Below are 15,815 nucleotides of genomic sequence, written 5' to 3' on the forward strand. Positions count from 1 at the left end.
AACTGGTTCGTGTGCTTCTGCGTGTGAACTGCCGCTAAGGTAGTTGTTGGAGATGACTTAAGTGATCTTTGTGACTTGCAGGATTAAGTGAGCTTGGGTAACTTGGAAATCTTAGAGGACTTAAGGCTTAAGTCAACAAGCTGATTTTCGTGGACGTCAGGATGTTGGCGATGAAATCGGCGGCAGCGAAAAGATACTCCCACCGCAGACGAATTAATTCAAGGAAATAAGCTTTTTAATAAGCTTATTATTAAGCTTATTAAGCTTTGTATTAAAGCTTTAAAAGCTTTTGGATATGGAGTAGAATCTTATCTGTATATCACGACTTTCATGAAGGAAATTTGCCGCCGGTCCTTTGCCTACATAGGGTTGTCTTTCGCGATCAAAGGGTGTAGAAGGGGGTTCTTGACCGCCAGAGATACACTAGTATCGACCGTTCACGACGAAAGTGACTATAGAGCTAAATCGTTCCAAGAGCTCCACCTTTGCGCAAGATGGTAAGCGATTGGAAGCTCTCGATCTCAACTTCGCTCTGATACCATTGGTGCACAGATCGGTCGCTGTATGCATGCGTAGTGAGTGTTAGAAGGTCCCAAGAACAAAAGAACTCTACTTTTTGCACACAAATCAATGAAGAAAGCTTGCACGACATGAACAAGAGACCAATTGGGTACAATCTCCCCCCATGCCTTGTGTGAGCACTCCACAAAGCATGTATTTCATATATTATTCATCTTCAAGCTCAAATAATAGCCCAAATTACAAAATAGCACGCTTTAGCTTTTGAGTTTGCTTTTGTGCCAATAAAGAAGTAAAGCTAATGGGCGGCCAAGAAGTCAGGCGGTACCCAAATACAATGTCCAATACAAATATTTAAATCATGCGCCCATGCGCATACAAAAATAATAAATAAATATCAAGCACTTTGATAAATAAGCGCGACAAAATATAGGCACCATGCCTAAGATACGCGCCCATAAAAAATATTGACGATAACTTGAATACACGCTATCCTCCAATGCTTTCCACTGCCACCGCTGCTTGCTCTACACGTCAACTGAAGCATTCACAATTGTTAGAAAAATAATACAGTTAAACCGACAAAAGTGAATACCTAGCAGTCTTCAGCTACATAAATAAATTGGTTAGAAATCAATCCCAACCTTAATTTATTACGAGTGCGCACTCTAAACTCATAAATGTTTATTAATTTAAATATGTATTTTACAGAATCACCTGCTATGAAATCACCCATGTACACATAAAATTAACAAAACACCCGAAAAGGATAGGCGTCCCCATTGACTTCTCGCACAAAGAATCCACTTTGTGTATGAGCCCCGGTAATAATAAAATTTTACGGAATCCACCGCAAAACCTCACGGAATCCACCGTGGAATGTGCCTCCTTGCATCATGTGCACTGCACCATAAGGCTCCATGGCCTTCCTTCTTGCACTGTATGCCGGCACAGGGTGGGATGCATAGTTGCACCATCAAATGTGCACAAGGCATACAACCTTTGCACAAGTGAAAGTGAGGATTTCATCAATGGGTTTCAGGAATGGGCTGTCCTTTGTATCTTTTGACAGAGCGTGAGACAGAGGGTGGGCTAAGTGTGACTGGTGTTTCTTTAATAAATTATTGAGAGGTGAGGATTGAGGGACGTTGCGACCATTGGGGTCAGGTACATTCCCGTTTTCCTATGCACCCACGGATGGGGTTTCTGCCATCAGCATGGGATACGTCAATCTCTTTTGTACACTGCACTACAAGGCTCCCTGACCTTCCTACTTGCACCTATGCCAGATGGGCGGGATGCACTAATGCACCATCAATTGTGCACCCTGGCATACTCCCTCTGCACCATCCCCTTGTCAATTCCTAAACTGGGTGTGAGCTATGGGTTTCATTATTATTTCCTCGAGTGATGTTAGTAATGGGGCGAGTGACTCTTGTTTCATTCCATTTGAGTGATCATGAGTTGAGTGTAATATCCCTCGCCATCGACGAATTTTTTGTGATTCCTTCAACCAGCTACCTCCTTGGATACTGCTGCATGGTCCTTGCCACGAATCACGAAGACCGTGTCCTGTGAAGACATGTTGTTACCTCCTATAGTCAACAAAGACACCAGACACAACCTCAATAGTCGACATTCCTCCTCGACAATATGGGCCAAGTTTTTCTATCCCTACATCTTCTGTTTTTTTAGTGAAGGTTATGTGTTAAGTGTGGGGACGTTGTGGTTGGTCTGATGTGAGGTACTAGGTCCTTGATGTTTTGTTTTCCCTTCCTGCTAAGGACTTAAGTGTGGGGACACGTCCCTACGCATCTATGTTGTATACCCCCAAGCATATACCCTGTCTTGATTATGCATCTATGTCGTGACTTCATTTTACCCCGGTGGGGTCCCTTCCCCACTCTTCCGTTTTATTTCTCTCTGTCCTCAGAGCTCTTCCTTGACCGTTTACCCTTATTCTTGATTTTGCGCTTCTTTCATATGAACGGACCCTACCTTCACCGGAATCCCAATCCAACCTTACATCCTGCTTGTCCCTTTGAATTGCTTATTTTTTCTTTTTACCAACCCCTTTTTTGATAGACGGTTCTAAAGTTATTAATTTTTGAAACAATTCCCGTAAAATGGACAGTTTTCCATGTGAACGCATCTTTATTGCTTTGGAACCCTGATCTGATATGCTAGACCTGTCCTATCCATTCCCTCTAACATTTTTCCTATTTACTCTGTGTCATTCCGATGCACGGTTCATCCACTATTATTTTTTACAGGTTTTCGGGCCTTTTTGCGCTTATTTTACATATTTTTCCATGTGAAGCTACCCTATTTTCACCAGAATTACATTTTATTTGACAGCCGTGTCTCACCAGGCTTTTTCCTACTTTTTTCTTTTTCTTTCCCCTCTTTCGACTGCCAGATTTTTCGTTATTAATTTTTTCGAGTGTTTTCAAATACATTTTTTGTGTTTTTTCCACGTGAACCCCTCCTAGTTTCCCCCAAACTGAGTTTTGATGTGCTAACCCTGTGTATCCCTTTCTTTTTGACATTTTTCATTTTTACTGTCCTCTATTCCGGTGCACGGTTCTTCCCGTATTTATTTTCGAGTCCCTTTTTAAGCCCATTTTTGGGGTTTTTCCCATGTGAACGCATCCTACCTCAATCGAAACTGTGTTTTGTCATGATAGGATTGTAGGACACATTGTTCTACACACTTTTCCTTCTTTTTGCACTTCATTTTGATGTGCGAATTTTACGATATTAATACTCGTATGTATCTTCGGGTTTTTTTTTGTGTTTTTCCCATGTGAACACCCTGATTTTGCCCCGGAGCCGGTGTTGCATATTTCCATCATTTTCCCCTCCTCTCTAGACACATTTTTCCTTCTTACGATTTTTCGATCCGACAAATGGTTTGGATTTTATTAATTTTTCTTCCTTTTTCCGGTGTGACCGTGTTTCTCGTGTCGCATGTAAACCCACTTGTTTCTGGTTTTACGCGCCTCTGGACGCCCCCGTGGCATCCGTGGCTTGCGCGCCACCATCCCTGCCCGTTTGACCCCGTCACTATAATTTTTTTTAACTCCCGTCCCGCACATGCACACGGGACGGGGGTGCATTTTCGCCCATCCATTTTCCATTTTTTTCTTTTATTTTTCTTTGTCCATTAAACAACAAAAACATGAAAAAAAAATGAAGAAAAAAACACCAAGAAAAAGAAAAAAGAAAAACGACACGAAAAAAAAACAACAAACAACAAAAAAACAATCGAATACATAATCATAATAACACCTAACTTCAAAAAATAAATTTTTAAAAAAGACAACAAAGTAACACCAAAAGAAAAGAAGGAAAAAAAAAAGATAACCCGGACAGAAAACAAAGACAGAAAAAAAAAAGATAAAAAACATATTTAAAAAAAGAAGAAGAAAAAACCAAGGTTTTTTTTTTTAAGAGCAAGAGAAAAAACAAAAAAGGAAGAAACAAAGAAAAAAGGAAAAAAGAAAAAAAGAAAAAAAAAACATGTTTGCCATTGTCATGCCGCGTCCCCACCTTCCTCCCTCCTTCTTCCTTCTCTCTTTCTCCTTCCTCTTCCTCCTCCCCTCCTTCTTTCTTCCCCTTCTTCTCCTCTTCTTCTTCTTCTTCTTCTTCTTCTTCTCCTCCTTTTTCTCTCCCCCCCCCGGCCGTGAAAGTGCCGTCGCCTCCCGTCCTTCGTCACCCGAGGATCGCACTGTCGCCTCCCATTCGCTGTCCTGTCGACAATTGCAGCCGCGGCGTCGTTGCTGCCTCTGATTGCCGCCGCCGATGTCGTTGCTGCCACCGCGCCCGCCTCCTCCTGCACCATCCTCCTCCTCCTCCTCCACCAGCATCCTCCTCCGCCTCCTCCTCCACCACCACCACCACCACCAGCCTCCTCCTCCTCCTCCTCCTCCTCCTCCTCCTCCTCCACCACCAGCCTCCTCCTCCTCCTCCTCCTCCTTCTTCTTCTTCTTCTCCTCCTCCTCCTCCTCCACCAGCATCCTCCTCCGCCTCCTCCACCACCAACCTCCTCCTCCTCCTCCTCCTCCACCACCAGCCTTCTTCTTCTTCTTCTTCTTCTCCTCCAACCACCCTACCCCCTTCTGGTTAGTTTCTAACCCTAGTTAAAATAACTAACCTAACACTAGTTAATAACTAACCTTACACTAGTTAATAACTAACCTAACACTAGTTAGTGACTAACCTCACACTAGTTAGCAACTAAACTAACCCTAGTTAGTTCCACTAACCCTAATTTAACTAACCCTAGTTAATTGACCCCTAACCCTAATTAGCCTAACTCACCCTTAGTTAGTCTACATTAACACTAGTTAGCTAACTCACCCTTGGTTCAATTAACTAAACTTTGTTAGATTGACTAACCCACAGTTAATTAACCTAACCCCTAGTTAGCCTAACTTCACACTAGTTAGTATGACCTAATCACAGTTAGCCTCCCTAACCCTAGTTAGATTAACTGACCTTTAGTTAGACCCCTAACCCTAGTTAGACTTACTGAACCTAAGTAACCAGGCCTAACTCGACTTACCAGACTTAACCTACCCAACTAGCCTAACCTAGTTAACATGACTAACTAGACTAACCTAATTTTCTAGACTTAACTTAAGTAACCTAATTTACCAGATTTAACCTGCCTAACGAGACAAACCTAACTAACTTTATTGATTTACTCAATTCAATTAACTTCATTAACTTTCTCAAACTAAGCTCACTTAATTCACTTAATCTGCTCAGTTAGCCCCCGTTCCTGCCTTTTCTCCTCAGTTGTTTTCCCGTTGAGTACGGGTGTGCTAGCCGGCGTTCACACGCGAGAACGCGCTTCCGACTTGTCTGTGCGGTGGAGTATTGCAGTCTGCCATTCACACGCAGTCATCCTTCACTGTTCACACACAGCCCGGGTACCGCCTTTTATTTTCCAACTCGTAAAATACATAAAAATAAACATAAAATACATAAAAATTGCAAAAACATATTTAAAAATAAAAAAACATTTTTTAAAAAAAATTTCCAAGATTACTGAAATTATTTGGAATATTTTTAAAGTAAAAATTTAAAAAATTTAAATGGCAAAAAATGTAAAATCTGAAAATTCATTCAAAATTACATGTGAAATGAGTAAAACTCATTAAAATTTAGTAAAAAATCAAAAATAAATTCAAAACAATTCCAAAAAATTACACAAACCCCCTTGCCCCTTTTTTCACTAAATTCTCAATTAAAAATACATCCATAAATGGCAAAATATTCTTTGAAGCCAAAAATCCTAATTTTAATAGTACACTTCATAAAAATTCATTTTAAAATCTCAAAACCAGCTGGAAAATCCTTGAAGAATTCACACACATTGTTGACACTTGCTAGATGACTGAAAATTCCACTCTTACACTTCATAACATATTCGTACGTCATATATCCTAATTTATTAAAATTTAAAAAAAAACACAAAAAAAGATAATAAACCAAATAAAACTAAACCAAACAATATACACAAAACAAACACACCTAAAATACAATTGAAGAAAAACCATAAACAAAAAAATAATAAAAATCATAAAAATAAAAAAATAAAAATCAAACCCAAATAAAACAAAAACACTAAGATGTTGTATTTTTTTCAGTTAGTGGTATTTGTTTTACCTCTCTCCCCTCGAGCTTGTTGATATTTATATTTGTTCACCAGCTCGTAAGCTTTTTGGGAAGGCTTCCAAAAACATTGATCGTAAAATCAATGGAGACATTAATATTATCCTGCTTTTATTCGCCAATCAAAAGCTTTTAAAGTATCCCTTATTTTTTATCATCATCAATTACATCATCACTGGTCTGACATCATTAATTTAATCAGCCATGCCACCTCAACCTTTTCACCCTTAAAAGTATCATAATACCCTATTATTTTTAGAAAAGCTATTAAGCAAGGTTGTTGCACTAAAGGTGATTAGTTTTAAACAGGGCTTAAAATCCCCCCAAGGAACTTTTATAGACCAATCATTCTGGATAAAAAGCATATTCAGCTTGTTGAAGTTTGACTAAGGATTATCCATGGGAATAAAACATTCCTCCTTTTTACAAAATATAATAGCAAGTTTTATATCTCCATAGATTTCAAGAGAGTTCATTGTGTAACCTCAATGAGCTTTGTCAATACCAATGGTATGCTTTATATTCATAGCAAGTTTCCGCCATCTTCACAAAGAATGCAAGTGACGGATGTAGCAATACTCCATGTAAATGTCCATAATATGAGTGGATACCTTCTAGCTTTCATGGAGTGTTAAATGTTGATCCAATTTTGCTTATGAAGAGTCATGTCATCTAGAGTGCAACATGTGAATATCATCAAGTCCTCGAGTCTTCTTCATGTGATCCATTCTTCCATGAATAGTGCCCTATCATGCTTTAGAAAAGAACTTTGTGCCCAATCACTCATGCAGTTTGCAAATTTGAGTCCATGCTATGCAATCAATCGAGCGATGCTCCACATAATTTTTTAATGAATGCATTAAAGAATTTGTGCCTAGCCTAACTACATGTGCTCGTGTGTCATGCAAATGCAAACACAAAAGATGCACACAACATAAAATAAATTCATAATGATGCTAACTACAGAGTCCAAAATCCTGGCAGAAAAATTTGCCTATAGGTTTGTAGTGGTAGAGGCGCAGCATCATGACATCCGCCCCCTCCAAACCTGCATATCCTTTGGCATGTGCCAACTTGTTTACCACTTACAACATTGTTTCCACCAAGATCAAATGGGTGATCATCTAGGTAATATGACAAGTATGTAAGTTGAGTTAGGTTATTAGAGCATCCTCGTGGATCATATGGAGGAATCAAAGAAGGTATGTTTCTGTATATCGTCTCTACATCTAGTGGCTTGTCATAGATCATCACAACATCCAGATCATCTTTGGCTGGTTGATCATTCCATGAATCCAATCTTATCCATATCCATCTCCATAAATGGTGTAATTTTGGCAAATCATCAACACTGTCCAAAGGTATTTTAACATTATTGTCAATTGTCTTATATTGTTGTTGTACTCTAGTTTCTTTGTTACAACCTGCAATTTTCATCCCTTAATGATAATACCCTAGTAAACATAAATTTTGTTGTGTATAAACAACAACTCCCAATTTTTTTTTCTGGAAAATGTAAGCAAAGAATACTTTTTACTAAGAATCCTTAGCACCCAAATTCTTTTGAAGCATGAAATTAGCAATTTTTCAATTCATTAGGAGAGAATTGACCTGTAAGACATATGACATCTCTTGATTTTGTTTTCAACAATATTGAAAGATCCTCAATAGTATCCGAGCACAATAGGCCATCATAATAAAAACCATCAGTAACCTCCCCATCAGAATCAATCTCCTTACTCTTCTTCAAGCCTATAGTCATCTCAATGTCACAAAGTAGCTTGAATCCAGGTTTCTTTTCTGGCTTTGGATCCTTTGTCTTTGGGGCTTTTTGATCTTCTTGTACCTTTAGCTTCTAAAATTCAGCCATAATTTGCTCTTGTTTTGAATAAGAAGGTTGGGAAATGTGAACTTCTCTTTTTCACTTCTCCTCAACAAGCACTTCGACTCCCTGAGATTTCGCCATCTTGGAAGAATTTTCAGGGGTAGATGAGATTGGGGATAAAACTGGAGCTAGATGATGTTGCTACTCCCTTCTATCCATCTTGTTTTGAAGGTCTTTTAAGTTCTTTAAAATTTCCTCCATCATATTTTCAACAGTCAGGTTTGCAGATGGTCTAATATCCACAACAAGAATAGGCATAGGCATAGGCATAGAAGTAGGCATAGACATGGGATGTGAAGTAGGAGAAGAAGTGGAAGGAGCAGTAGGAGAAGTGGAGGTAGGAGAAGACATCGTTAGGGGGTGTTTGCATACCGTTCTGTAAGCAAGCCTTTCATATTTGCCTCTTCGTCAATGTGGAAACCACATCAACAGCATCTTACGAGTCTGTCTTTAATCACATAGGCTGTGTACAATCTTCAAGTAGCTCTCCCAACTCATCTTGAAGTGCAAGATCAGCCGCTTGCAAGAATAACTCCACCTTTTTCGAGTTTGGGGCTCTTTGCTCAAGTGCAACCAATTGGTTATAATGTTCCTCAAACTTGCACAATAACTCAAAAGCAACAAGTACTTTGTTGGGATGATAGACCCACTCTTTGAATGTCTTTCGCGTATGAATACCAAATTCCTCTAGAAAATATTTATCTTTAAGCACCTTCTTGAAGATATTCCAATTTGAATCTTGCACAAATAAATCAGTCACTCTAACCTGCAAAGCAAGCTTGACAAGTCGTAATAAATAATTACTCCAGTTGGTAGGAACTCCAAAGAAGTGCATCTGGCTTTTAAATGTTTTAAGACAAGCTGAAACATTTCGGCCGTCAAATAATTTGTGTTCACTTACCACGGCCTCAATCGTTTTGGTTGCTCAATGTGTATGCTCTTCTTCTTGATGTAGCATTCGTTGTTGATCCAATTGTTACTGATGTAATTGATGTTGCTGCTGCATAAATAGCTGCATCTGTTGATTCTACATCATAATAGCCAAAGAAAGAGTTTGCAATAAATTCTTCATCTCATCAGTCAAAAAGAAAGAAGCACTAGATGATGAAGTGGGTGGAGTATTCAAAGAGTCTCCCATCTCAACAATCAAAAGCAACACTTTCACGTCGGATTCATCGGGTGGTGTCGCATGGAATTCACATGGGGATGGTTTATGAAAGTTGCTTACCAGAGGGACACTTTGAGATGGGAGCAAGGATGAAGAAGCGTGCTCAACTCAAAATAAACACATAGAATCTGAAAGACATAAAAAACTTTTCACAAGAGGAATCGATAAATTCAATGGTTTTTTAATTAGAACTGACATATATGACAAATGGGTAGTTCAAGAGAGGCACTTGGATTGTTGCAACCTTGAAGAAAAAATTACAATGCATATGCACAAACACCTTCTAGTTGCTATATCACTTCTATTACCATTTGAGTTAGGAAATTATTTATCTCCATTGCTAGTTCTAACCTTTGATATGCCATTATAAACAAACTTTTCAAGCTGTTTTGGTTTCTGATTGGAATCTAAATCCATGAACAAATTGTGAATGACAAGAAACTCAATCGCCTTTCCTAATGATTGAGGTTGGTTCTATGTGAAAGACGACGGTCCAACAATCTGTCACCCTCACATGAATTGGCTGGCCAAGCAACTGAGGAAATATGACAAATTAAAACGAGACCATCAGCACTGGTAATGCTTCACCATCCTCAGAGTTTAGAACGTTTGCAAGCTGCAATCACTTTAAAGCTTAGGTAACGATGCCCCTCTTGGTCAGTTTGCTCCAGCTTGTCCAATCCTTCACTAGCAATGATATTGGCTACAACAGTGGCACACAAGAAGTACCTAGCAACATACATCAAAATGGAGTCGCTCCCGGACTTCAATTTGGCCACCTCCTCATGCCGTTGTGCCACCTTGACGTCTTTAGGTTCTTCCGGTCATCGTGGTCTCATCCCGTTACGACATCCTTGTCTTTATCTTCTGTTCTATTTCGTCCTGTTTACTTTGTCCATTTCTTAAACTGTATCACGGCCTCGTCCTCCTCATTTTCTTCGTCTCTGCAGAACTTTTAGATTTCCTTCTTAGCCTTCGGCCGCTTCGTCTTTGTCTACATCTTTGTCGCCTTCTGCAACGTCGTTTTGTTGTCACATTCTATCGTATTTTCCATCACTCCAGGTACTGTCCAAGAAGCTGATCAATCAATGAAACTTCCTCCAGCGAAATGTCCTCCCATATGAAATAGAAGTCATATTTCTGCTCTGCAGAGCTTCTTAGCTACCTCTCTCCCCTCGAGGTTGCTGATCTTTATATTTGTTCAGTAGCCCATAAGCTTTTTGGCAAGGCTTCCAAAAAAATTGATCGTAAAATCAATGGCGACATTAATATCATCCTACTTTTGTTCGCCAATCAAAAGCTTTTAAAGTATCCATTCTTTTTTATCATCATCAATTACATCATCACTGATCTGACATCATTATTTTAATCAGTCATGCCACCTCAGCCTTTTCACCCTTAAAATTTTTATAATACCCTATTGTTTTTAGAAAAGCTATTAAGCAAGGTTGTTGCACTAAAGGTGATTAGTTTTAAACAGGGCTTAAGTCCCCCGCAAGGCACTTTTCTAGACCAATCATTCTAGTTAAAAAACATATTCAGCTTGTTGAAGTTTAACAAAGGATTATCCATGTGAATAAAACATTCCTCCTTTTTACAAAATGCAATAGAAAGTTTTATATATCCATAGATTTCAAGAGAGGTCATTGTGTGATTTCAATGAGCTTTGTCAATACCAATGGTATGTTTTATCTTCATGGCAAGTTTCCACCATCTTCACAAAGAATGCAAGTGACGGATGTAGCAATACTCCACGTAAATGTCCATAATATGAGCGGATACCTTCTAGCTTTCATGAAGTGTTAAATGTTGATCCAATTTTGCTTATGAAGAGTCATATCATCTACATTACAACATCTGAATATCATCAAGTCCTTGAGTCTTCTTCATGTGATCCATTCTTCCACGAATTGTGCCTATCATGCTTAAGAAAAGAACTTCCTGTCCAATCACTCATGTAGTTTGCAAATTTGAGTCTATGCTATGCAATCAAACGAGCGATGCTCCACAAATTTTTTTAATGAATGCATTAAAGAATTTGTGCCTAGCCTAACTACATGTGCTCGTGCATTATGCAAATTAAACACAAAAGATACACACAGTGGAAAAAAGCCTCATAATGACGCTGACTAAAGAGTCCAAAATCCTGGCAAAAAATTATGCCTTCATGTTTGTTGTGGTAGAGGCAGAGCGTCACAACGTCCATCCCCTACAAACTTGCATATCCTCTAGCATGTGCCAACTTGTTTACCACTTACAACATTGTTCACACTAGGATCATATGGGTAATCTTCTGGGAAATATGACAAGTCAGTAAGTTGACTTAGGTTATCAGAGCATACTCTTGGATCATATCGATGAGTCAAAGAAGGTATGGATGAGTCAAAGAAGGTATGTTTCCGTATATCATTCTGCATCTAGTTGCTTGTCGTAGATCATCACAACATCTAGATCATCTTTGACTGGTTGATCCCCTGACTCTAATCTTATCCATATCCATCTCCATAAATGGTGTCAACTTTGGCAAATCATCAACACTGTCCAAAGGTATTTTAACATTATTGTCAAGTGTCTTATTGAGAGCGGAATTTTGATGCCGAGAAGTGCTTAAAAATAGCTAAAAATTACGAATATCAAGGGAAAAATATTCAACGTGGAAGGCGGCGGCTCGATCTAGGATGATTTAAAGCATCAAAGTGCTCTAAGGACGCTCGTGCAACACTTGCGGATTTTTAGTAATTTTTTCGTGTGCCTGTGCAAGTTACGAAAAGTTGCCGGTCAGTTCATGGTCTCAAGATGGTCGCGCAAGATTTTTCTAGGCTCGAATCGGACACCGGACACGGGAGATATGGAAAAACCCGGGAGGGTGCCCAAAAAAGGGCCAGAAATGAAAGGGTGGCCAAGGAGGGGGCCAAAGGGGGTGCCTCTTGGGACCCTCTAACCCCCAAAATTAAATGCAAGAAGAGGAGGGCGGCGTGCAAGCAGCGGACGCAGAAAAAACGCCCCCTCCCCATGGATGAGATTTTGGGCTGTGAATAAGCCATATCAATGACAAGGCAAGGCTGATCCTCTCCTTCTCCGCTCCGTATCGTCCTCTCTCGTGTGTCCAATGGCGGGCTGTAGAGAGAGGACAGAAATCAGTCTTTCTCTCTCCTCCCTCTCTCTCCTCTAAGGGCAGATTCATGTGGTGAAGAAGAAGAAGAAGAATGGATGACGAATGCTTGTCCAATGAAGACCCGATTGCTCCGTGATGCAAGAGGAATGAAGACTGCTGATTGTGGACTGTCATGGACATTAATGGTTGCTGGAAACCAATCCCGAGATGTGGCAAATAAAAACCTGCAACCCGTAAAGAACGGTAATTTCATTTTTACAAAGGAAATTGATGTTTTATGCAATTTGCTTCATGAATATTTGTTCCCATGGGATGATTATGCATCATAATGTTGTTTGCTATGAATTTGATCAGTCTATGCTCAGAAAATTAGAAAATCACAAGTGTTGTGACTGAAATTAATGGTGTAAAACCCGTAAAACACGCGAAATAGGGAAAATTTGGCTATTTCTGGTATATAAATGGAAAATATAATAAGACACACCAACTAAATTTGTGTTTTTGCTGCAAATGAACCTAAGGGCCACAAGCCACAACTCATTTGTTATTTTTAGTTATTTAATATTGCAAAAAAATACAAGAAAAATAGGAAAAATGGGTAAAAATAAGGAAAAATAAGTTTTGAGTATGCGAAAAATACTAAAAAATAAGATTTATGTTTGTGTATGTATGGGGGGTCTGAAGCATGAGGTTTAGCCTCAGTTCAGCCCTACTTTTATGTTTTAGTGAGTTTTTATGGCTTTTCATACAACAAAAAACGTGGAAAATGAACCCTAAACCGATCAATAATGCACAACCTAAACGGGTGAGGGGGTAGAGTGTATAAAAGGTGTTTAAATACTGAATGAAATGATGAAAAGCTTGCTGGTTTTTATGCATACCATTTAGGTTGGTCGATAATTAAAAATTAAGAACCTAGTAGCACGAGGGTTTCTCGGTGCTAGGTTCATGCAACACCGCATACGAGCGATACTCAAAATCTTTGAAAGAAATGTTTTCCACATGTGCATAAATGCTGATTTTCTTAATTGTTTGAGCACGTGGGCATTCACTACTTGCATAAATCATAAAGAAACTTAAAGGTATCAGACCATACCTCCTGGATGCATGGCAATTGCTTTCTAGAGGAACATGACCCGCATTGAGTGAGAGATAGGATATCCCAAGCTATAGGTAGACGTGGGTCCTAGGGGAAAGAAAGTGAGGAAAATGGTACATTCCTCGATACGATCAATTGGTACCTTGAGTGGAAATATGTGCGATATTGTGTTTTATGTTGAGTGACGCACCGAGGGGCCAATCCCCAAGGTGTAGGAGAGTCGCAGAGGGGTGGCGGCACTCAGCCGTTGGAGGACCCCCCATACAAATGCAAGATGTTTAGGAAGATGATGCATGTGTCATCAACGCTCCTGGCCACAAGGCCGTGGGGTTGTTGAGCGCATGATAGAGGTCCGACTAGTGCATGAGCCAGTGCCGGCCCGTTTTAGGTCCCATCAGTGGTGCGTCTGCCGGGAGCCACTTATAAGTGGTGGTTTTCGGATCTAGGGTTCCTAGGGACCAAGAGGAAGTTGGTTTATGTCCTCTAACAAGGACCATCAAGCCGAAATTCAAAAAGCCGAACGTGCTGAGAGGGCTAAACGGCGGTTAGAGATCGTAAGCCGTTATTCTCCTCAAAGGAGTAGTCCAGTATGTATACGAAGCAATGGTCTTAGTCACCTAACTGCTCCACCTATTCCATTAGGGGCAGGAGGAAGCATAAGTTCTTCCTCTTCCCCACCAAGTTTACCCATTTCAAGTGGGGGTGTGAATCCGTTACTTCAAGCTCCTACTGCTAATCCGATTGTCACCATGGCACAATCTATTGCCATTCCTGCAGGGACGCCGGATTTACCAGCCTTAGGAGTTCCCTTGCCCATTTTTAATGGGTTAGCAGAAGAGGATGCAGAATTTCACATTTGTGAATTTCAGAGATTGATGTTCAATTATTGCATCCAAGATGAGGGACATCTCATGATGTTCTTCAATATGACGTTAAAAGGAAGGGCTGCGGTATGGCATCACAACATAGAGTTTGGAACCATAACCACCATTGATCAATTCTATGCAGCTTTCTGAGTGGAATATGCCCCTGAAAGAGGTGGCCAATATTGGTTGTGGGTCTTGAATGTGACACGTCAAGATCCTCATGAGAATGTAAAAGCATATGCTAAGAAGTTGAAGGAAGTATTCCGTAAGTTGCAAACTTACATTCCCATTCCACCAATGCCCAATTGCAATACTTTTTGCATGGGTTGGACTTTAATATCCAAGTACAATTGAGCAGTGTGGCCTTAGTAGATATAGACACCGCTATTACGCGGGTAGAGGGAGTAAAAGCACGATTACAAATGGCCTACTCTTCTCAAATGAATGTTAATGGGAGTTTAGTACCTAGTGGCAATCCATCATTGATGAATGGAAGTCAAGGGATGCCTATGACTAACCTTATTGGGAGAGGGAGTGTGGTTCAGAATGTACCTTTATTACCGGCTCCTCCCAGTGTGACTATGCCCATGGCAAGTTAGTTGGCTCCATCAAATGTTGGAGGCCAAGTTTCAAATTCGAATGTTGTTCCTGTAGGTCAACAGCCAATGCCAAATCAGATTGTTAGGCCAATGGAACGACGGGTTGACGATCGAGGCTACGACTCGAGTGCATCTAATGTCCTTGGCAAACTTAAGGACATGATGAAGCATTATACCGATATGATCTCCGAGCAATATCGAAAAATAGCCGTCGACATTAATTTCTTGAAGAAGCAACAAAATTTGATAGGGAGTCGATGCCCTGAAGAGGGTGGACCCTCTAGATTCAGTTGTAAGTGGTGTGGTGGACAACACTTCCCCAGAAATTGTCCAAATGTGAAATGTGACATTTGTGGGAAGTCAGGCCATCTAGCTGCTACCTGTTGGAGTAAGATTAGTTCTCTCCAATAAGGGAGTAAACAGCCAGGCCCAGTGAATCATAGAGCGCAAGGAAATAACTTGCAGCAGAATGATGCACCAAGACAAATATTACAGAGGGGAAAAACAAACATAGAAGAGTTGCCACAAGGCAACGGAGTTAGCCTTATTGAGGCTGTACGAGTCAATGATGCTGAAACCTCTAACTTAAGAGCTGTGACAAGAGGCCAAAAGGCTAAAGAGGTTGACAAAGATAATACAAAGCCGGTTGAGGGAAACCCTAAGCAAGGGGATAAGGGGACGCAAGTCCAGAGTCCTAGCATAGAAGGGGGACCGCTAAAGCCGGTTGACTGGAAAGGTGACCCTAAGAGGGATGAGGAGATGCCAAGAAAGAAGGCGAGAGCTAAGAAAGAAGCACCGAAACCGGTCCAAAGACCAAAAGAGAGGATGGTTTGGCGAGAAAAGAGAGCTTTGGCTACTTATCATGACTTCGATTTAGCGAGT

Source organism: Lygodium microphyllum, chromosome 22, assembly GCF_053477565.2.
Source record: "Lygodium microphyllum isolate KBCC chromosome 22, Lygodium_microphyllum_v1.1.10, whole genome shotgun sequence".
NCBI lineage: Eukaryota > Viridiplantae > Streptophyta > Polypodiopsida > Schizaeales > Lygodiaceae > Lygodium > Lygodium microphyllum.